This window comes from Camelus bactrianus, chromosome 23 (assembly GCF_048773025.1).
Source record: "Camelus bactrianus isolate YW-2024 breed Bactrian camel chromosome 23, ASM4877302v1, whole genome shotgun sequence".
Classification (NCBI taxonomy): Eukaryota; Metazoa; Chordata; class Mammalia; order Artiodactyla; family Camelidae; genus Camelus; species Camelus bactrianus.
The window spans coordinates 5,278,686-5,302,234 of record NC_133561.1 but is presented as its reverse complement, the minus strand read 5'-3'; the positions used below and the strand labels follow the sequence as shown (position 1 = coordinate 5,302,234).

Sequence of the window (23,549 nt, the reverse complement as noted above, 5' to 3'; positions counted from 1 at the left end):
CTCACCGAAATGTGTATAGATCCTCTACCCACACGCGGCTCAGGGAGGAGAGCAAGGAACGCCTTCATTCCCTGCTGCTTCTCACGCTACCTAGAGCGGACTGGAGGAGCTCACTGATGCTGTAACTTGGGAGCAAACATCTTTGTTAGATTATGTACGGAAATTAAAATATGATTTTATTTATAATAATTATGTGAGTGAGGCCTATAATCTATTTATTATAATTTATGGATGGAATCTGTCCGTGAGGTGTGGAACAGATGCATGGGTGCATTTTACCTCCCGCCCCTGCAAATGGAAGAGCTAACGCTGTTTTTTTTGAAAACAAGTTACATTAGAGCACTCTGGAACATGAAACTAACTTATTTTGATATTGGAAAGTCCATCTGTCTCTATTGTATTCATTTTATTTCTGTGCATGTTCGCTGTTTGGCCAGAGCATATACCTTTCTTAATGATACGCTACACTAAATACATGGCATGTTGTAAATTTAAAATTAAAGTCATTGTGAGAGACCGCTCCACACCCTCCCACTAGAATCAAAAAAAATACCAAGTGTAGCAAGGATATTTCCGTTCCAAGTGTACGCATCGGCATTTAATATGGGGCGTTGACATTCTACTCATAAATGCTAGTTACAGTTGTAGATTGTGACAGTGTTTGTGAAATCTACTGAGAACAATCAGGGCTTATGTTCTGTGTGTGTTTGTTATTCTTCCAGTAATTCATTTTTATTATATTACATATAAATGATTTTCCTATGATATATTAGAAAGCATTGTATGAAATGTAATATTATGGTGTCTCATAATGTTACCAAGTCCAAACTCATACTGCTCGCCGCATGACTGGCCACTAAATTAGGAGATGAGGTGTTGGGGGCAAGGAATAATGACTTCATTGAGAAAGCCAGCAGACTGAGAAAATGGGGGACTTGCGTCCTGGAGAACCGTCCCCAAGTCAGAATTCAGGGTCCTTTTACACTAAAAAGGGGAGGGGGTGTGGTTGGTTGGTGCAGACTTCTTTGTGTTGAAATCCTTTGATTCTTGCAGCCTCCACGTGGGTCCGGTCATGCTGTTCCTGTAAACCTCCAACAGCACTAAATATCATTCTCTGCTCTGCAGTTTTTGTCTCTGTATGAATGGAAAGTGTTACATACCTTTGAAGGTCAGAGCCTTGAGAATGGGCTCCCCTGTGTGTTTCAGGCTCTAGGCAACATTCTTTTACAAAAGGTGCAGAACCAGTGTGACGGAGCCCAGGAAACAGAGCCCAGCGTTAGAGCCAAAGGAACAGGTCTGATACGGAGTCACAGGTCTGATGTGGAGTCAGGCTTATTCTTCCCTGCCACAATAATAAACGTTTTATTAAATAAGTGTGCAGAATATAATAATAACAGTGATAAGCTGAACTTGTAGCACCAGTAGTTTGAAGGCACTTCTCAGACCCCCTGAAAAGGCACACACGTGGCAGACACTGGAAGCAGTTACTGCAGGCAGCGGCCTGACATTCCCGAGGTCACTGGTTGGGAGTCAGTTTAATGCTCACCAGATACCACACTAAGGAAGACACTCATCTGCTCTGGTGTCCTTTCATTAAGGAGGCGTGTATTCATCTGGGCCATTTACCATGTGCCTGGGGAAACTGCTCACTTTTAAAAGAATCCATAGTCAGGACATTTTTTAAGCAAATCTAGGTTCCCAATGACTCTGTCTCTCTTACCCCATAAATGACCGTTACTGAGATGTATGAAACAGGCTGGTTTAAGGGGTTGAAGAATTGCAACAGGTTTTAACAGAAGAGTGAGTTAGTGATTGCTCCCATTTGTTTGTTAATTTTGTGGAAGATCATGCTTTTAAAAATGAGAATATGTTTCTAAGTTTCTAGTAAAAATCCAACATCCTTAAGCACAGATGAAATACAAACAGACTGAGGCATCTCAGAAGGCACAAGAAAGATCCAGATTTCTCAGTTTTTTAATACACTCAGGTGTATTTGAATATATTTTTTATTCTCTCAACTAATGAGCTTTTGTGTGGTTCCTCGTGTGATAGTGCCCGTAGTTGGAGTTGAACCACCTTGGCCCTGGGGAATGTGCTAGAAGGTCCTGGGGAGAGAAAAACACACCAGTGTAAAGATTATATCCACTGTTCTCACTCAGATGTTGCCGATGTGACGAAGGGTCCAATTTCTTTTTAGGTATTTGCATTTTAATCACAGGCATTCCTTTCAAGAAGAGCACATGCTCTGAACGGTCAGTGACCACTCTCATGTTTATCCCGTTGTAGTCTGACTGCACATCTGATTTAGAAAGGCTGGAGTTGGTGACACTCAATCACATCCAATGATCCACTTTTAAAATGAAGTTACTTGATCTCTGGAATCATGATCTCTCATAATCTGGAAGTGTTATGACTGCTGGTAGGGATCTATCAGCTGGATGTTCCGGGCGTCTCATGCCATTAAAGGACTAGACAGAGAAGAGCTATGGTGTCCTCTGAGTTTGCAGGATTACTGGGTGGAGACCAACAGGCTTCATTTCCTCATCTCGCTGCAGTTCCTGTCGTGAGAATTAATGGGAAAGCATTCCAATTACATCCATAATGGGCTACCCAGAATCTAAGAAGGTGGCAGCTAAGTTTTTACGCTAGGCAAGGGGAGTTGAAATACTTGAAAATCTGGGGGGTGGGGCAGGGAAAGCAAGAGAAACCTGGGTGATAACAGAGGAGGGAAGTAATAAGATCCTAGCACTTAAATTTGAAAAATTTGGTTGTCGGCTTAAATTTCACATTAGTTTTCTTTCTGTTTCTAGTGAGTGTGATATTTACAAATGATGAGAAATATTTACTGTCAGTTTTTAACCTTTCCTAATCAGTATCCATTGTGCTAAAGCCTCTACCATTGATGCACAGAACAAAACTGAAGAATACTGGAACTGAAAGAAATGAAACAAATACTAGAAAAAAATGATCACCAGTTAGTCCATAGGTTGCAAACTGGCAAGATATACTCAAATCAGTGGAATTACTCTGAAAAATGGACACAAATTGACCTTGGCATGGGATAATGGACTCTAAGATTTGAAAGTCACTTCAGGTGACAAAAATATCTCTAACTTCCTGAACTAAACATAACTTTTGAGTTGCAACAGGGACAACTCTGTAAACTCAGGGCAACTATGTATGGAAATACAATGAAGATGTTATGAATGTCAGTGCCAGAATAAATCAATCAGCATTCTCCATTTGGAAGTATAATTTCATAAAAAAAGAAAATGATCATTTTCCTTCTGCTCAGAATTGGTCTCCTTGGTTAGGAGGTCATTGTATATGCTGGCGTGTGAAGAATTCCTAAACAGAACTACTGCTGTTCCGCTGATTTCTTTTCAACCTTGCATATCCTGGCACTGAGCTGCCATTGTTGTAAATGATACGAGCGTAACTTTACCTTGGGTTCTCAGCAACCTGGCCAGGAAACTCGTGGGAATACTGATAGGCATATAAGAAAGTAAAAAGAAACGTATTAACACATTTTGTTAGTTTCTCCTACTCATTATTTCCTGGAGGACAGAAATCATTTTTTTTTTTTAAATATTACCTTCCTTTCTGAGCACACTGTCAGCTGGCCTCTTACAATGATTCTATACTTCACTGAAAAAATGAGAAATACAAGAAGTAATGCAGAAGATTCCTTTTTCAACATTTGTCAATTTTCATAATGGAAAATTAGAGCTAGAGATGAGCTGACTGAATTTGGGAATAAATGCAAACATGGGAGGGAATGTGTGCAGGGATGGAACAAAAAGGGAACTACACTGGCTACCTCCTAGTCTATATCTCAACACAGTTTTAGCAGTTGATTTCAAAATTGTAAGAGCGTGTAATCACTCCTGCATGCCCCTTTTCCACACAATATATTCTGTATCAAAAGGGCCTGATACAGAAAAAAACTGTTAATGAGTCCAAGCCCATACTCTTTGCCACATAAGAGGCCAATAAATCAAGAAACAAGTTATTGGGGCAAGGAAGAATGACTTTGTTTGGAAACCCAGCAGACCAAGAAGATGGTGGACTAGTGTCCTAAAGAACCATATACCCAAGTTAGAACTTGGGTTCCTTGTATACTAAAAGGGGAGTGGGTGTGGTTGGTTGTGAACTTGTTAGTGCCAGAATCCTTTGTTCTTACAGCTGTCCACATAGGTCAGGTCATGATGTTCCTATAAACTTCCAACAGGACAAATGTTATTCTCTGTTCTACAACTTTTTATCTCTATATGAGTGGAAAAATGTTATACCCTTAGTCACAGCCTTGAGAATGGGCTGTCCTGCGTATTTCAGACTGTAGGCAACATTCTTAAGTTGTAGCAAAAGCAATAGAATACAAAGGTAAAAGTAAAAAAAGAAAAAAAAAAACAAACAAAAACAAAAAAACAAATCCAATACAGAGTCAGATTTGTTCATCCTTATTACAGAAGCTCCCCCAAATAATTTTAGACTAATGGATAGATACAGGAAGGAAAGAATAAAATGCAAAGAAGGAAGGAGACTGATGGAAACAACTCTGAAAAAAAATCAGGGAACATGCTGTAGAGGGAAAAATGGAGGGAGGGTGGAATTCACAACAAAAGAGCTAGGCTATCTTTGATTCCATGTGATACATTGGTTGCCCCAAAAAAGGAAGGGAAAAGACCCCTGTTCTTGTCTTAACTGGAAGGTAAGAATCAGACAGGAGATGGAAGCATTGTGTAGCAAAAGATTTTAAAGGATTTATAAGCAAAGGGCAAGAATGGGAGATGGGCTGATCCAAGGGTGGATAACAATGGTCTTTGTTTGCTCTCTCCTCTTAGACCCTCGCTTAGAGGTGTTCTCTTGGCTGATTGGCAGCTCTTGCCCCTGAAGTGCAATCATGCTCGTTCCCTTTTGGGCATGTCCTTACCCATGCTGCACATAGAAAAATCCATGGGGGTGGGGGGGCTAAACCACAATGCTAATTGTATTACAGTGAGCATTGGGTCATGTCAGGTTAGGTCCTTGTCACTACCACATGGTCATGGCCATCAGGTTCTAACCGGTTTCTTGCTGGCACTCATCTAGAGGAAGTAAAGCTCCTTTATGCTGAAGGCAGGCATACCGCCGTCTTGTGGACCCCCCTCCCTCTCCTCTACCTTATCTGTCCTGTTCCCCCACTTGTTTAACTACCTCACTTATCTAACATTGACTTTCATGTATTAAATGTGTTAAGGTGAAGATATGTTTATATGATGACAGAGAGAGAGAGAGGGAGAGAAAGAAGGAGAGAGAGAAGGAATATTATTTTAAATATTGGGAATTGGGAATAGAAATATTTGATCTCCTAACTTGGAAGGAATTTGATTTCTGGATATGAGAAACTTGTAAAATAAAGGTAGAGTCATCACATGTTTTTTGCCTCACAGATTTTCGTTTTACCTGCCATTTTTGCTTTAAAAATTCACAGAAAAAACATTTTTATATTTTCCAAGATGAGTTTGCTGCATGGCAGATCTGTATGCTTTGTATTATGGTAGATATGGCAGGACTGGGTGACTTGGATTTAGAAAATCGTTCACTGTTGACTCTTAATCTTAATTAGCTACTTGCTACCCTTGCTCATTCGCACACTATCTTTTCCACTCCGTTGCCTCACAGTGACGAGCAGTGATACTACACGCCTGCCCAGGGCTGTACTTGTCAAGTTGAAGGCGCAGGAAGCCCAGCACCTTGTTTTGGATGGAGCAGGATAAGATAAATCTTGTTTTCTTTTTTTCTGTTAACAGCTAGCTGCTTTTGGGGTGAAAAATGGCCTTTTTCAAACTGAATACATAAAATCTGGAAGGTTGGAACTGCAGAGGGTCAGCTTGCAAAGGCTAAAGCCAAATAAATTACCAGGCTGTGGTGCTATAACAGCCTATTGGGAACATATGGATTTTTTCCCCCCTCGTATTGGATTTAAGTCAAAGAAAGATACAGTGAAACTATAGCTCTCCTGGGAGAAGGACTGATGTCTGTAAGGGGTTTCTGGATTTGGCACTGAACTGACCTTAACAATCTATGCTAAAATAATAGCTTCTTTAAAATGGGCTTCTGTTAATGGGTTAAAAAAATATAATAACGATGAAGGAAAAAGTATCATTTACACATAAAAATCTTGCTAGTACCTAAACTTCCACCAAAATAAAATACATAATAATGGTATAGCTATTTGAATATTATACCATTCTATAAAATATTAATTGAATTTTATACTTGTTTCTGTCATGGTACGATATGCTGGACAATGTGGAGTTTCTGATTCAGTTGTCTGTGCTTTATGCTTCAAGTGGAGATGAGAATGAAGACAGTGAGATGGTATTTATGGCACTTTACAGCCAACAGAGCGTATTCACATGGATTATCTTACTTGTAAATATGAAGATGGCATACGACTGTGATTGAGACATTCTCAGAGCGCTTACCCAAGGCACAAGTACAGAGTAAGAAGATTTTAACAGGAACCCAAGTTGTGAGGAACTCTTTCTTCTCCAAACCACTCTCTCTAGATAAAACTAGAATTTGTCCATTTTTAGTCATTCTTGAGTTTTTTTTATAATCTCCTTCAGCAAATATATAATCATATAATGTATATATAAATTACACATATATAATATATATACACATTTGTTTAGTCATTAATAGATACTTGATTCCCTACTAAGAAAGGGCTACACGACTTGGCAATCAGCGTGACAGGACAACTGCTACTACCATGCGGCAAAAAAGTATCAGAAATAAACTACACAAAAAAATCACTTGGTGAGCATTATAATGAATTGAGAAATGCTATAGGAATGTAGAAAAGATGTGTGACTTAATCTTGAAAGCAAAAGATTTCCAGAGGAATACGTTTTAATTTGTGACCTGAAATTATCAGACATAATTAGAATAGTAGGTGAGACAGTTGCTCATTCATATAGAGTGGAGTAGCACATGTGGGGAAATCTGGGAGGAAGGACCATTCAGTATAAGGACTGAAATAAATCCACTCCATGCAGAGAACAAGGAGAGACAAAGGAAGAGATTGATAGGGTCTAGTTCACACAGAGCCACCGGACAAACCATAGAGGGGCTTGAAGTCAGCCCCCGGCATTACACTTGCACTGCTGGCTGGAATTAGCTTGGGCCAGGACTGGCTCACAGATGGTGCGTGTCTGTCCACTCATCTCTTCCCAGTTCCACATTCACATTGTTGGCTTGAGATGAGCCGTGGTGGGGTCTTCACAGGGCAGGAATCGCCACAGGGCTGTTTTAGAATACCCTAAGGAGAGTGAGTGTGCAGTGAGATAGGCTCTGAAAAGGTCTGTTACGTATCTTTGGCCGTAATTTGGGTGAGATGTGACTTAAATTTAGATTTGGAGATTGGCAGTGAAGATCAGCATGAATTAGACAGCTCTGAGATGTATTTAGGAAGTTATGATAGGACTTGTTGACAGATTAGTAGTGAGAGGTGGATGGGAGAATGTGGCAAAGGACAGTCTCCACATTTCTGACATGAACTGCTGGGTTCATAGTTCCATTTATGAAGGCAATAAAAATGCCTTAACACAAAAAAGGGATGGCTCTGTAGTGGATAACTATATAATTTTCCCCACTTGGTCTAATACATTTACCTCTACCAAACATGGTTTTTCATTTCTGCCTGTGGAGAGGGCAGTAATCATTGAAAACAGAATGTGGAAGGGAGTTCTGTTTTATGAGCAAAGAGAAATGGATCAAAGTTAGATTGCAGCTATAAAAAGAGTAAAGTTTATTAGGCTTAAAAACTGGGCTAGTAAGCTCTTATGAAGAAACAGGTCAAACAAGGAGACAGTGTTGACCTGTGTATGGGATTGTTTGCATTCTTTTGGCATTGGAGGGCCAGGAGATAGGTACAGAATTGGGGTTCTTATACTAGAGAGACTGAGCTTGTGGCTGTGTTGCTGAAACATGGCCTCCATACCCCGAGTACCAAATTGAGACTCGAGGGCACAGTTTTGGATGAAGTAGAAAAGGCAGCTTTATTTCTTTGCCAGGTAAAGCAGGTCACTGTGGGTTAATGCCTCTAAGACTGTAAGCCTGCTGGGGAGAGAAGGCAGGGGGGTTTATAGTAAAAGTTCAAGAGTTCCAGGGACAGGAGTAGCTTACAGGGGTAGAGATCATGTACAGGGTAACACATTGTTGCAAAGTTGTTCTTGTTTTTGTAGATGCAGGGGTCCCCTTCCCTCTGCTGGGTATGAAGTTCATCTCTGGCTTTGAAACTCTCTTAATATTCTTGTTCCTAGAACAAAGGATGCATAGGAAGAGGCTTTATGGAAAAGAGCTCTAGAGAAAAACCTGTGCACCTTAAAGTCAGGTTGATAAAAGCTTTTAGCCTTTAAAGTATGCTGAGGCCTGGAACCTCCTGCTGCAGACTGGAACCTGCAGCTTGAACAACAGGATTCAAGGAAACCACAAGGGGCCAAGAAGAGGGCACTGGGGGCGAAAGCAGGGCACTGAGCATGATCCCTGCACACAGCACCACGAGGGGATTGAATGGACTACCCAGGCCTCCCTCCTCCGGCGCAACCCTGGTCAACAAGAGCATGAGAAACCCTTTAAACCAATATACAGTGAAGCAGTTACAAACACCATCACAGATATCAGATGGTCACTGATGGTGACCATAGGGTCCTACTTGGTTACAACAGTACCAGTTCCCTTCCATGGAGCCATCTGAGTTATAGTCATGGTTTAATGCTGAGCAAGAAATGTGGTTGAAATAGCTAGCAATTTGGGGTACTACACCTCATGAGATTTTTGGAGATAAGTTTAGAGAGAATTTGTGCTAAAGAGAGGAAGGCACAAATGGAAAGACTGAGTATTTCTCTTACTGATGGGCCACGGTCAGTGCCAGTAAGGGAAGTCGTGAATATCACGTCATCTCGCAAGTTATACACATTGACATCTCTGCCTACAGAGCCATCTTGCTAGGACAGTCAATTTTATTTTCCTAGTAATGTGTAAATATGTAAAAAAAAAAAAAATTCGGCCCCTATAGAGTGAGCTTCCTTCAGATCACTCAACCAGTAAGTGTCTGAACCGGCTGAAACTTGTGTTAATACCCCACAGTACCAAGAATAAAATTCAAAATTATTTTTGAAATTTTTATTTTAAAGATAATGACACTGTAGGCAATAATGTTCTTCAAACCAATTTGCTAGCAAATTAAATCCTTCTTGACAACAGAGAAACTACACCAAAAATATTTCCCCTTGCACTGAGCAAAAATTTATAGCAGCCATTCTACTATGGCTTAGAGCCTACTCAATAAAAATATTTCAGACATCGTTCCATGATCCTCATGGGTTTATAATTCATAAATTCATTATTAATAGCTAAACAAAAATAATAAAAGTATTAGAACATATCATAGCCCAAGAATGAGGTACCTAAAGGAGTATTTGAGGCCCTTATTTCCATTCCTGCATTTTAGATTTTTATGTAGAAAACATTGTGTGAATTATTTTAATTTGAAAAAAGTTGTTTTTTTCTGTCTTTTTAGAAAATATGCACTCAATTTACCACTTGTAAAAACCTGCCAGAATAATTCTAGTATGTTGTTGTACATACAGACACTGTTTCAATTTTAAATCAAAAGAAGACTGTTTTTGAAAACTAAATGTAGAAAAGTATTGATTGTGTTTTTGTTTTGGTTTTGCAAGAAGAGGGAAACTAAAGTACGAAGAGGATTTGTTCATTAAAAGTGTCTAAAACTTAAACAAACAAACAAAAAAACCAAAAAACAAAAAACAAAAAACTAGCTTCCATTCTCCTGGTCAGACTCCAGAACGGGTAATTGCATTTTTGCTTCCTTATAGTTTCTTTCCAGCTTTTGGCGCAGCTGTTTACCATTCTGTATTTCTGTGCCAAACTACAGTGCGGAGTTCTTCTGCACAAGGGGAGGCAGGCAGCAAGGTAAATACAGCTTCAGCAAAATGATCAAATGCCTATGTGTATAAGACATAAAACCCCAGGGAGGCAAATAATTGAATGCATTATAAAGGGTTCATATAAACACTTCTTAAATGAGGCTTTTAGAAATTTTCTTTATCACGGAAGGGGTCCTTAACTATGAGAATTGGGAGACACTGTAATGCGTTGACATGATTTTGTTTTTAATTTACATAAAGAAGGGTGGATTAGAAACTCTGAGTCATCTTCAGTCTGCCAAATTATTTATAATGTTATAACATTGTTCCATAAACATACTAACGCTGAGGATATGAATGCTCACATTTCAGAGGAAATGTATACATGTGTGCACCAAAAAATATGTACACGAATGATCATAGCAATAGAAAAATAAACTCTTGTTACATGCAACAGAAATGAAAGGATTCGTATTACATAATTCCATTAATGTAAATTTCAGAAAGAGATAATACTAATCTAAGGTGTTACAAGGATGTGCCGCTGTTTGGAGTGTGTGAGGGGGTTTACTGGGGCTACTATTCATGTCCTACAATGCGTCTGGCTTTTGGTCACACGGCTGTGTTCACTGTGTGAAAATTCATTCAGCAATACAGCTTTGATTTGTGATGGTTTCTAGTACATACTTTATTAAACGGTATGTTGATTTTAAAATGATTATTTTCAATAGTGCCGGTTCATCCATCTGCTGAAAAGTTCCCCGTCTATATTTCATGTGGTTTTAGCAGTGTTGGTCGTTTTGGCTTGGATTCCATGAATTCCCTCATGGGGGGACCAAGTATTTTCATTTCTGACTCAACAGCACTGAGTGCAGTACCTAACAGAGGAAAGTGCTTGACCCTTGTTTTTAAAATGAAGGAGCAAATAAATGAAGCTCTGGCGTAGATTTCTGGCTCTGACCACTTAGAGCTAGAAAATTGGAAGTGGATTTTATGTTCTACAGACAAATGTCAAATAAGCAGTGAGAAAAGGAAGAGCCAACAGCAAGGGAGAGAAGAGAAGGTACCTGAGAAAGCAAACCCGGGGAATCCGATAGAACAGGAATGTAGAGCCATTTAGTCCAGGATGGATATTCCAGCCTATGTGTATCAGCCTTGCAGATCGCTCTGGAGTAAACACGCCGGAGACGTGAGAGTGGTTAAATCATTGGAGGGCTCTCAGATTTCCTGTCGATCTTCACTCCCTCAAGGAAGGAAGGACACATACAAAAGACGCTTCATTTCTCTGTACATAAGGGGTACCCTGGGTGATCTACAGAAACACCCCTTCCAAGCCCTTGTTCAAGATCAAAGAGAGATTTTACAGAAAAATAGAATAAATTTTCCCAGTGAATCCTCCCCCCTGATTACTCATTCCATTGTGTCCACATTTGTCCTTCAAAAGCCTCTGTGTTCTTTGAATAAGTAATGTTCTTATCTACTTGAATAGAAATACTATATTTAATAACAATGCCTGTCTGCCTCCCTGTACTCTAAGTGCCTGAACAACAGTCCTAGGTCTGTTTTGTTCACTCCTGTATCTCCTGCTCTTGGTGTAGTGTTGGGGATGGAGAACTGGCTTATTAAAAAAAAAATGGGTCAACACAGTGATATTTTGTGTTAAACCTAAAACTCACAATGACCAAATCTACACAACTTCAATTATCTAATAATTCTCTACATAAAATGAGTTTGCTATATGTATTTACATTACTAAAAATGAGTTTTCTATTGTCAACAGAATACCAAGAGACATGATCATTTCGGGAAAATGTTTCGGTTACTATTTGGATATTGATGTTGTCAGCATTCTAATGCAGTCAAGTCACTATACAGAAATGGTACATTAATTGCCAATTGAAAATTTTGGGGTCAGAAAACCCTTAGCATCTTTTAATCTGCCAAATAATCACATGACATTCTATAAACACACTAAAGCCAAAGGTAAGTATATGCATACCTCAAAAATCCTCCCCTTAGGCATATACGAAGCACAGATGTGCATACATGCAGCAGAAATTGTACCTGAATGTTCACAGCAAAAGATCTGTAAAAAGTTGGCTGAGATAGGAGGAAACATTCTCAGTTCAGCCTAGATCACGGTGGCCTTTCCATCACTGGTTGACATTTTGTTATTCCCATATTATTTACTGGCTGCAACATATATTTGTAGTTACCCTCATCATTTTTTTATGTGTAGTATCATTTTATTAAATGATGATTTCTTATGGGCTCTAAAGTCAAGTTTCTTGGGTTTGAATCTCACCTGGTCACTTACGATGCTCACCTGCTATGTAGCTTTAACTTCCATGCCTTGCTTCCTTTATATGTAAAGTGAGGCAGAGAACTACCAAAGACCCAGACCCCTGGGAGGGTTGAATGAGATAAAAGCTCTGTCATACTTAAACAGTGCTGCCCATAGTAAATGTGCCATATGACACATATTATTGTGGTTATCATGAACTTTATTGGCACATGTGACATAAATCTTTATCTGAAACTATGATGTACAGAAAAAAATGGTGGCAAAAAAGCATAGATCATGTAGAGAAAGAGCTCTAGATTTGAGTTTGTGCTCTGACTCCCAGAGTGTGCGATGTCATTAAATTTAATGAATCTGTCACACCCTCCATCCTCCCATGATTAAATGGGATTAATCATTCCAATTCCGCAGGGTTACTATGACAATTTCTTTCTTGTTTAAAAATACATTTCTTCCATAAATGCAAGGGATTCTTTAGATGGCGATGTTTGGCATGGAAAAGAAACTTAAAATTGAAGCCTCCCTTCTGTTACAGTGAAAAGCACGCTGTGGGGGCTGAACCAGCGTGATGCTGTGTTACTCTCTCTTACCTCCCTTTGACGTTCTCCTTTATGGACATTACATTTTCCTGATCAAATAAATACATTCTTGCTTTATTCTGAAAGCTAATAACATAGACTCAGAGACTGAAGGAGGTAATTTGTAGAATAAATGAATTCACTGACAAAGGGAAAAAAAAGAAATGAGGCGGGGTGAGCATGAGGAACGCCGTGACTGATCCCAGTCCTCAGAGCAGTGGAAGAAACCAGCTGCCTAACAGTGTCTCGTCCTGCTTGGGGCTGACATTTGGAAAGGACTGAAGCCACCCACCAGTAGGATTGAATGGCTTTCTCACCTTGTTGGTGGTTTTTACCTTCATAGACTCTGCCCGCTTGCCCCCACGGTGGGGCACCCTGGGTGGTATCTGGCCAGGCTCTGCCTCCCCAGTTTGAAATCTCATTCAGGCCCTACTGTTACCTCACAGTGAAGTTGCCTGTCGTGTTTTTTTTTTTTTTTTTCAGTTGTCATCACACAGTAGACACATTTTGTTAATCTATTGTCCCTGAAGTTTTGAAGATCTCCTGGAGATAGACCTAGAAAAATCATAGAATCACATTGCACAAGGAAGTATAGTGAATATAACTTTGCCAAATGGGTCATTCATGCACTGGCCCCATTTGACAGAGTGGGCAGAGCCAGAAATTACTCTATAAATGCAGAAGTAAATGTTAATTAAGAATTCCAGAGTTACAAAAGCAAGAGAAAAATAAAAAGAGATGTTTGTTATGAGAAGTATAGAATATGGATATGAAGAGACTTTCTGTCATCAATTTACATTTCTGTCTTGATTCAGTTTGAAAATAACAAGGAATATCTGGATAAAAGTCTTGAATCTGCTTTCTCTGGGAAACAGGTTTAAAGAGATACTATGTTGGTAGACATTTTATACCACAATGATTTGAATAAATAATAGAAATGTAGATATCTCTCTTAAAAGAATGTACAGATTGTTCTGGATTGCTTTTACTTTACATTTAATTAGAGGTAGCAATTCCATTTTAGAACATGGAGTTTTCTTTCCTTTTCTTTCTTTCTTTCTTTCTTTCTTTCTTTCTTTCTTTCTTTCTTCCTTTCTTTTCTTCCTTTCTTTTCTTCCTTTCTTTTCTTCCTTTTCTTCCTTTCTTCCTTCCTTCCTTCCTTCCTTCCTTCCTTCCTTCCTTCCTTCCTTCCTTCCTTGTGTTATAGTCAGTTTACAATACTGTGTCAATTTCTGGTGTACAGAACAATTTTTCAGTCATACATGAACATACATATATTCATTTTCATATTCTTTTTCACCATGAGCTACTACAAGATATTGAATATATTTCCCTGTGCTATACAGTACAAACTTGTTTATCTATTTTATATATACCTGTCAGTATCTGAAAATCTTGAACTCCCAGTTTATCCCTTCCCACCCTCCTCCCCCTTGGCAACTACAAGTTTGTTTTCTATGTCCATGAGTCTGTTTCTGTTTTATATATAAGTTCATTTGTCTTTTTTTCTCTTAGATTCCACATGAGTGATATCACATATTTTCTGGCTTACTTCACTTAGAATGACATTCTCCAGGGCCATTCATGTTGCTGCAGATGGCATTATTTTATCTTTTTTTGTGGCTGAGTAGTATTCCATTGTATGAATATACCATGACTTCTTTATCCAGTCATCTGTCAGTGGACATTTAGGTTGCTTCCATGTCTTGGCTATTGTCAGTAGTGCTGCTATGAACATTGAGGTGCAGGTGTCTTTTTGAATTAGGGTTCCCTCTAGATATATGCCCAGGGGTGGGATTGCTGGATCATATGATAAGACTATTTTCAGTCTTTTGAGGAATCTCCATACTGTTTTCCACAGTGGCTGTACCAAACTGCATTCCCACCAACAGTGTAGGAGGGTTCCCTTTTCTCCACGCCCTCTCCAGCATTTATCATTTGTGGACTTTTGAATGATGGCTATTCTGACTGGTGTGAGGTGATACCTTATTGCAGTTTTGATTTGCATTTCTCTGATCAATTTTTTTCTTAATTATTTCTCAATACAGATTATTCTTAACATGAACAGACAAAAAATGAATTCCAATTATACTCTATCTCTTTGCTGAATGTGGAGCTTATTTTATATTTTATGTAAAATCCTAGAACATATGCCAGCTTCTACTTGGACACACCAGGGCATTGCTCTCCTTCCTATCACTGTAGTCATTTTGTCAAAAATGCTTAATCCCCATTTTTTGTTCAGGCAGTACAACATAAGAATTTAATAATACAACGTATCTTTAAAAGTCCCTATATGATTGCCATTGCATTCCTCCGGTAAGACTTTGCCTATGTACTAATTATTTTATAGCTCTGACCATGTTGATTTTACCTGAGAGTCCTGTGACCCTTATAAACAGCAAAGATTAAGAAACACCCTAGCCTTTGTGCTCTGGAAAACCACTCATTGCAAAGAATGACTTAGATAAAGACTCAGGGACGCCCTCTTTGTTTACCTAGGACAAGACCAAACTCAGACCTTCCAAATTCCCATTATCTGCTTCACAAATGATTAGCTGAACTGCTTGTCCCCATTGATTAAATAAAACAAGATGCTTCTTAACCAAACATTGGCTAAAGTGCTCTCCTTCCCCCAGACCCTGAACTTCTGGCTCACCCTCATCCTGAGCCAGCAGACAACCCATCCTCCTAAAACCTGGGCTGGTTTTAGGAGAAGATGGTCTCTGATCTGCTACCCGATCACACCATCCTTTCTTCCTATTCTCACCCCTCCTTCTCCTGCCCCCCCCCCCAGGTCTTTTTTAGCCTTTTTGACTTCTCTCCTTAGAAGAAAGCTCCTTTTTATAACCCTTGAGACACTTGATGATTTTATGATCAGAGAATGGCCCCTATTGCAATAACCCCCCTCATTCTATATAGTCCTTTGAACACATGGTAACAGCCCTTTTGAATAAGGTCTTTTCTTACTAAGTCCAGATTCATTTTGCTTTTGTTTTTGTTGATTTGAAAGTTCTCTTATTGTTTCAGTTTAACTTAAATGTTTAAATTATGATACCTTGACTCAAGCTTCTCTGAAAACATACATTCTATTTTTGATGGGTTGGACGACTACTTGCTAATATATATGATACAAAGATTATACATTTCCAAGATTTATGCATACAATAAAACTTTAATCATCCTCACACATTTCATGAGGGCTCAAGTATTGTCTTATCCAAACATCCCAAACCCAAAATCAAATTTGAGGGAGGAAAAAACAAAGATACATAGAATTGTACAGCTCAGAGACTCCTTATAACTCCAGAATTCTAAACTCTTTATTTTACACATGAAATAATATAAGAGTACAGAGGTGGACTTTGTCACTCCAAATAACACATCTAGTAAGAAGCAGAATCCTGGAGAAGACACTGAGAATACAAGCAAAAATTGTGTGTCATATCTGCCACTTAAACTGACCTTCCGATTTCTTTCAGAACCTCCTAGACGCACACTCAGTCAGCCTCAAGGTTCTGATTCGTTTTTTTAATACTTTGTGTTGAAGTATAAAATACTTTCAGACAAATCCACATACCAGACTTGCATAAGCTAGCTGAATTTTCACAAACTGAACACACCACCTGTACAAACAGCGGCGTCTCAACCCAGTGTATGTGCTTCCTTTGAAAGCCAAGTCTTGGAACCGTCAGTGGATGAGCCAGGGGACAAAACTGTCTGATCGTGGGCTGTGCGTTGAGCGAGCTTGTGTTTGAAGCGGGAGGTGACACCTGATGACTGTGAAACACTGGAGTGCCAGTTAACCTTTCACAACTCAGCCACTTCTAAAAGAGGTTGTTGCCCCTCCACAGATGCCTTAGAGATAAAGAAGGTCGTGTGAAAGGGGGGACACAAGCTTAGCACAGGGTAGACACGGAAAAATCCATAGTTGCTAGTACTGGTTGAAGGAATCCCTAGTTCAGCTGAAGAATGAGTTAAGACACTAAAGCAACATTCTCTCTTTAAGCCCTCATTCCCCCTGCTGCCCCTTCGTCCACTTACATCCCCGTGTCCCCCCGGGAAGTCAAACCCTAAAAGACAGAAGTCACCTGACAGTGCTGATTGCCTCATCAGAATGGGTGATTTCTAACCTTGGCTGGGTGTTCAGCCCAGCTCGGTGATCATGTGTCTCTAATTGGCTTCTTTTCCCATTTTCTACGGGGCCGATTATTTTTCTGACTCTGCTCAAACCTTTTATCTTCTTTCAGACACTTTACACACATGTGGGTGTTCTTACCTCTCAGGTTCCTAAGAAGATCAAGACCAGCAGCTCTTTGAATTCCTTCGACGCCTCCTGGTCCCATCTGTCTGATGGCCTAGATCTTGTCTAAAGATCTTGTCTAATGCCTCTCCATCCTCCTTGCTTGCTCGTTCATTCAGAATCCGCTTTTGAACTCACATTATTGTGACTCTCTCGATCCTTTCCCTTAAGTAACCCTGCAGGCTTCCAGTGACTCATACATTCTTACATGTGATGTGTCAGATCCCTCCAGTTTGGCCTGACCCACGACATCCTGCCTCTCCTTTTGACCTTCCCTTTTTCCTTATTTTCATGGAATGGATTTAAACCTATGAAATTAAACCCAGAACACTTGGGGGAGGGGATGGGGACACTTTTTGAAAAGAGAGGAAATTGGGAATGCTCCCTATAAACGTTCAGTAACTACTCTTTAACAGATAATAGTTATCTTTTTCACTTGTCTACATAAATATTAGATGTGAGAAATAGTCTGGAGTTGTGTGTTAACTTGAATAAAAAGATAGATTCTGAAGCAAATACTCTGATAGCTCTTTGGAATTTTGAAGTTTGCGGCTGAGTGATCCGAGACGAGAAAGAAATTCGCTGTTTCAACCCTACAGATGTTTCAAGAGCAGAGTCTTTTCTTGGTGTTGTACTGCTTCACAGTGACGACTGATAAAAGTGCCAGGGAGCTATTATTTTTTTTATAGTTTGATTTTTTTAAATTATTTTTTTTTTAGTTTGATTTTTTTAAATTTTCATACTCAGTGTGAAGTATCTTTTGCTGACACTAAAGACAAAATCAGAAAAGTACATGTTTGTTCTATTTGAGACCTTAAACCATGACTTTAAATTGAACTAAATTAAGAAGTGTTAAAATTACAGTATAATAAAATTTAGAATGTCAGAGGGTTTTAATGTGGGAATTTCTTTATTGGAGAAAGTTTTCATTTAAAATTGTGAAACTTTTCTTTGTATATTAAAGTCATCTGTGGGCTTTATACTATTAAAGAATATTATAAATTCTCTTTTTTGAGTGTGAAATTGTAGATTCCAATATTGAGGTTTTAGACAATGCGTACAAATATAGGCATTTTCAATAAAAGCTTACTTGGCCATGACTTATTAATTTTTGTTATGAAAATAACGAAATAAAACTCTGCAGCTATGCCAATGATGTCTTTAAATATGCATATTTTCTGGAAGCCAAGTAAAAGCAGTATGGACATGCTATAAACATAACGCACCTCTTTTTTTTCTCTTGCTCTTAGATAACACACGAGACCTTCTCAGAGGTCCTCTTCAGTCCCAGTTGTAACGTAAGTTCTGACAGTCACTGTGAACTCAGTAGGCTGTTCAACTCTTTGTTGTGTTCCAGTAAAAGGATTATTTATTATTTTATATGTTAGGCCATTGCCTATTGTGTGTATTACATGTACTATTTTCCCACTTTATATCATTGCTTTTAATGTAGATAATGATATTTAGTACATGTATCTGTGTTTGCTGCATACAAATTATAATACTTTGAAAAATCAGTCAGTCTTTATGGTGGTGCTATTACAGCTGTACTATTATATTTTTCTGAGAACAAATACATCCTGAAGGGTAAGGACATCGTCTGCATCTTCTTTGCTTGCTTTTATAGGTTTTGTGCTTTCGTTTTTGTGAACTGTTGACTAGTGCACCAATGCAATTATGAAAACACAAAACAGAATGCATAGATCTGCAGGTGCATGAATTACTGCGATTGTGTGGGGAAGACGTACATGTTCCATGACATGCTGGAAAGGGCCTCGATACTCACTTGGAGTTTACCTGTCTGGGCGCTACTGGTTTCCGTATCTGGAAAGTACAGTATTGAACTAGATGATCACTGAGATCCTTTATGGTTCAGCGTGTTTAATGTGCTGTAATTTTATAATATCATACAGAGTCTAAGTGTTGTGAGCTCTTGAAACACAAATACAGTGTATAATTTGTATTCCCCACCGTCTAGTATAGTTCCTGGCATACTTAAATTTTCATTGTTCAATGAAATTTTCCTTTGAATAAGTATAAACGGGAAAGGTGTTATGTCTATTAAAAACTGAAACTCATTCACCGTGAAACAAATTTTGAAACATTCCAACTTGTACCATTGGCTTCTCTTTATTCAAAATGGTTAGAAAGCAAAGAAACACAACCATAGATATTTTCCCGAGAACTAAGCAGGAAAGACTGAGGCAAAAGGGAACAAATATAGCACCAGAACCAGGAGAGAATAAAAGTATGGAGAATGATTTAGTTAAGAGACGCAGCTAACCCACGGTGACCTGGCAGGAAAGAACAAACTCTGGCAAGTACCGCTATTGCCCCGTCCACCCTCCCCCGCCTCCGGGGGCGTCTTCCCATTGGTGAAACTTAACAGAAACCAAAAGCCCTTGGGGCACAACAATGCAACTCAAGTGGAGTAGGCCTCGGGGGTAAAACAGGGTAAAGAACAATGGAGAGAGAGAGTGTGTGTGTGTGTTTGCGTGCTTGCGCCGGGGCGCACGTGTGTTGCAGGAACCAGAAGGCACCTAGAACACCACTTTAACATGTCTTTACCCATAAAGCCGTAAAATCTCCTTCTCTAACCTTCTCATTCCCAAAACAGCATTTCTGGAGTGTCGTTACATGTTTGAGATATTTGGGTAGATTTCTTGTTTTTTTCCAAAGTTGAATTACTGAATGTGTTGTGTAATAAATCTATTCTCTAATTTGTGCATAGTTACCCTAAACATTATTTTTTGTAAGCTATTTCTTAATTATCTTAGAAACTTGACATATTTGACAGATGGGTTTGAGAGAAGGAACAGAAAAGAGAGACCCCATTAATGAAAGGGCCAATAAAATAAACCATTTGACTGTGATTAAGTTAAAAGAGATGGTCACATAATTGTGTCTAATTGTGCAGACATGACTATTTTTTTCACACTTTTGCAAGATGGATATATTTCATAGTTCTGACGCTCTTCCAGATCTTATGTATTGTGACCGTTGGCTTCTGATTTTCATCATTTAAAAAATATTACTTTAAATATGAATTAGAACATAGTATAGCTGATGTTTTGCTGCTGAAAAACATACAGTAATTTTCCTACCATATTTTGGAAAAAGGTAAAACAGTACTGCTAATACTGCTAAAGGTGATTTGGTTGTGTTTGCGTGTCTGTGCGTGTGGAAGTCTCTGTGTTTATGTGTGCACACATACTAGTTAAATCTCAAAACAGCTCTACAACACGAGTACCATTACTCTTTTATAGAAAAACCATTTCAGGCACAGAAGGGTAAGAATGGCTAGCTGAGCAACAACTCAAAATGAGCCCAGGAAACCTGGTACTGAAGCACTATGCTGTACTGCTTCACTTGCAAACATAAATAAAACATACATTATAATTTTAAAATATCAAGGTATGCATTAAAAAGAAGTGAAAATTAAACATATGTGCAGTGGCATTGCGTGCAGGGCAGGCATTCATGTTTTCAAGGACTCAGAATGAAGTATCAAAGAGTAGAAGGAGTGGGCCTTACCTAGGCGCGTCAAGTGGCGAAGCCCACGTGTAACCCGAGGTCCCCTTGGGGAAGCCAAGACTATTTCAGGGCATCTGCAAGGTTCTCCTTCTTCTCACCGCATATCTGCCTGAGGACTGGTTTTCTCATATTCAACCAAAGCAGCATATTGTAACAAATTGAAAAACTATGTTTCCAGTTTTAACTTCTAAAATGGAAAATATCCTTATAGTAGACCCACAGACACAAAAGCCTTCAGGGATCCTTAAACCAAAAAGATCGATAACGTAAGGATTGTAATGGAGTCACAGGAAAAGGTTAGACAGGACTGAAGCAAGGACAGAGAGTGAGGAGAGAGGCGAGCATCAGCGTTGATCAGGCTGAGGAGGCTGGTCTGAGAGAACCACATAGTGAATGGCTGACGTGTGAAGGCAGGGGGAAGTGAGACTGGCGCGGCAGGACAAAAACATTTCTGAAGGATTTAAAACACTAGGGTGAGGCCTTTATTATTCTCTTATAATTCTTACGGCTGAAAAATGCTGTGATTTAAATGGTTTAAAGACTCTATCCTGCTTCAGTCGGGGTGGGGGTGCTGATAAGAACTGTTTTCAATGAAACTTATTAAATGGATTCTGCCATGAAAATCAAGATACAGAGAGGCTTTGACTAGAATTAAGGTGCTGGTTTATGGAATTATAAATGGGCCCATTCTAGACATATGGAAAAGTGAAGTTTGCTAAAACTTGCCTGAGTATGGCAGATGCGAGAGAAGTAAAACTCTTAAGTGTATATGGGATTCTGAATATTGGCTATTGGAAGAGACGTCGAAACATTCTTTTCTCATTCTGAGTGTAACGTCTAACTCACCTCACAAGTTTCACAGTATTTATTGATTCCAGAGCTATCAGTGAAAATGTTCTTTGATATTTTATTACACATTTTAGAATTTCTCTTGCCTAAGGATATAAAAGTTCAAACAAGTTGTTGATTAAAATATTCTCTTCAAAGAGCAACACATTTGTATTTTGCACATCTAGTCAGTGATATTTTGGTATAAGAAGACTCAGCCGTTTAAGTCTGCAGAGTGACTGGATCCTTGAAGTTGAACCCAGGGTTGTACTAAAAATATTTAACCATTTGTAGAACAGAGACAGCGACCAACTAGAGCAGAGTTGGTTTCAGGGAACTTTACGTCCACGTCAGAGTAAGCAGTGGAAATTTAAGCCACAGTCTCCAGATAGATTAGCTCTGTGTCATCTGTCTGAGGACTCTGAGAAAATTAATTGGAGGTTTTAATTCTAATGTTGTGACCAAATAAAAACACCAGTCATGACTGAAGGTTACAGTCAAACAGGTGCTTTAATGGTCTTACGTTGAGCTCATAGTCAGTAACTTGAGTTTAATTCCACTAGAGTAAGAACAGAATGATGTTCTGCATTCAAATTCACATAAAGGAATTAACTATAGTTTTTGAAACATAAGACCTCAGTGAAAACCTTTACTACCTTAAAAAATAAAAAATATATTTTGTTTTACCTGTGTTAATGTATGGAAGGAGATCAGGTCAGTGAGTGCTTAATTTCATTTTCAGTTCTTTTTAAAACAGAATGCTGTGTGTTGATGAAATTCAGGACCATTGTTCCTGTTTTTTGAATGAAGAAAAAAAAAATCTGGGACTGATTTCACTTCCTGCCTCTAACGCTTCTGTACCTGAACTATTTATTAGTTTTAGAGCAGGTAGCTGTAACAGTTGGTTATCACAATTACAGAGTTGCAGTAGCAAGGGAGGACACTTTGTTACTTTGGTTCAGTATTTAATTTATGATAGTTTAATATTGACAGGCAATAATGGAACAGATTATAAAAGTGAATAAATAAAAAGTTAATACTACCTAGCACATGGAACTATATTCAGTATCTTCTAGTAACCTACAATAAACAAGAAAAAGAAAAGGAATATATGCATGTATATGTACAACTGAAACATTATGCTGTACATCAGAAATTGACACACTGTAAGTGACTATACTTCAATAAAAAAGACAAAAAAAGTGGAGATATTTTACTCACACAGACTCTGTATGGCCTTGAACAAATCACCTAATCTCTTCATCTGTAAAATAAAACCCCACTCTTCATCTGTAAAATAAAAAATGATAATAGTACCCACCTCATAGGTTACTGTGATGAATATATTATTTATAGTATATACATACAGATAATATTAGATAGAATACAGGAATATGACATATGACTGATGATTAAGAAGCATTATTATTTAGAATCAGTTAAATATTTTAAAGTAAATTTTTTTATGAAAACCAGGTAGTATAATAATTATTGTCAAAGACATTTTAATATGCAGACTTGCAGCCAATTTTGGGTTTTGGTGATTCAGCTTTTTCCTCACTCTCTCTGCCCCTTTTTCCATCCAGCATAACTTAAAGTTCCTGCACCTTATGTAGTACATATATATATATATATATATAAAATTTTTTAACAGTGGGGTCTTGAGATTACTTGCTGTTGGGGACAATATAAGATTTGGTCACTATTACTGAATTTGGCTGGAGACACAAATATATTGTGAAACAATCTCCCTTCATATGTTGTTATGTTCAACAAATCTAGAGGTAGTACTAGAGCAAAATAACATTAAAAATATCTGACTAGTGTCTTTTTCTCACCTTCGTAGACTGTCATTGAGGAAACTGTATTTCCCTTTGTAATGACTTTGTTACACCTGGTTTTAGACAAAAATCTACTAACATTTTTACCAAGTCCTATAAACTAAATCTATGCCTAATGATTCAATGTATTTTGGTAACTTTTAAGAATCTGGTGGAACTTATAGAACTTCACTTAGAAAAAGTGTACATATGTACATACAAAAACCATTTGTATATGGTGCTTAT

General features: G+C 38.5%; 1 long non-coding RNA gene across 9 annotated transcripts in view; it reads left to right on the top strand.

The window, feature by feature from the left end:
- The window catches only part of LOC141574748 (uncharacterized), a 945,654-nt gene that overhangs the window by 736,278 nt on the left and 185,827 nt on the right, over positions 1 to 23,549 (top strand). For all 9 annotated transcript variants that reach the window (XR_012501786.1, XR_012501790.1, XR_012501785.1 and 6 more), the window contains one exon: positions 18,372 to 18,419. This is a non-coding gene — a long non-coding RNA (uncharacterized LOC141574748). The remainder of the gene's footprint in view (positions 1 to 18,371; positions 18,420 to 23,549) is intronic.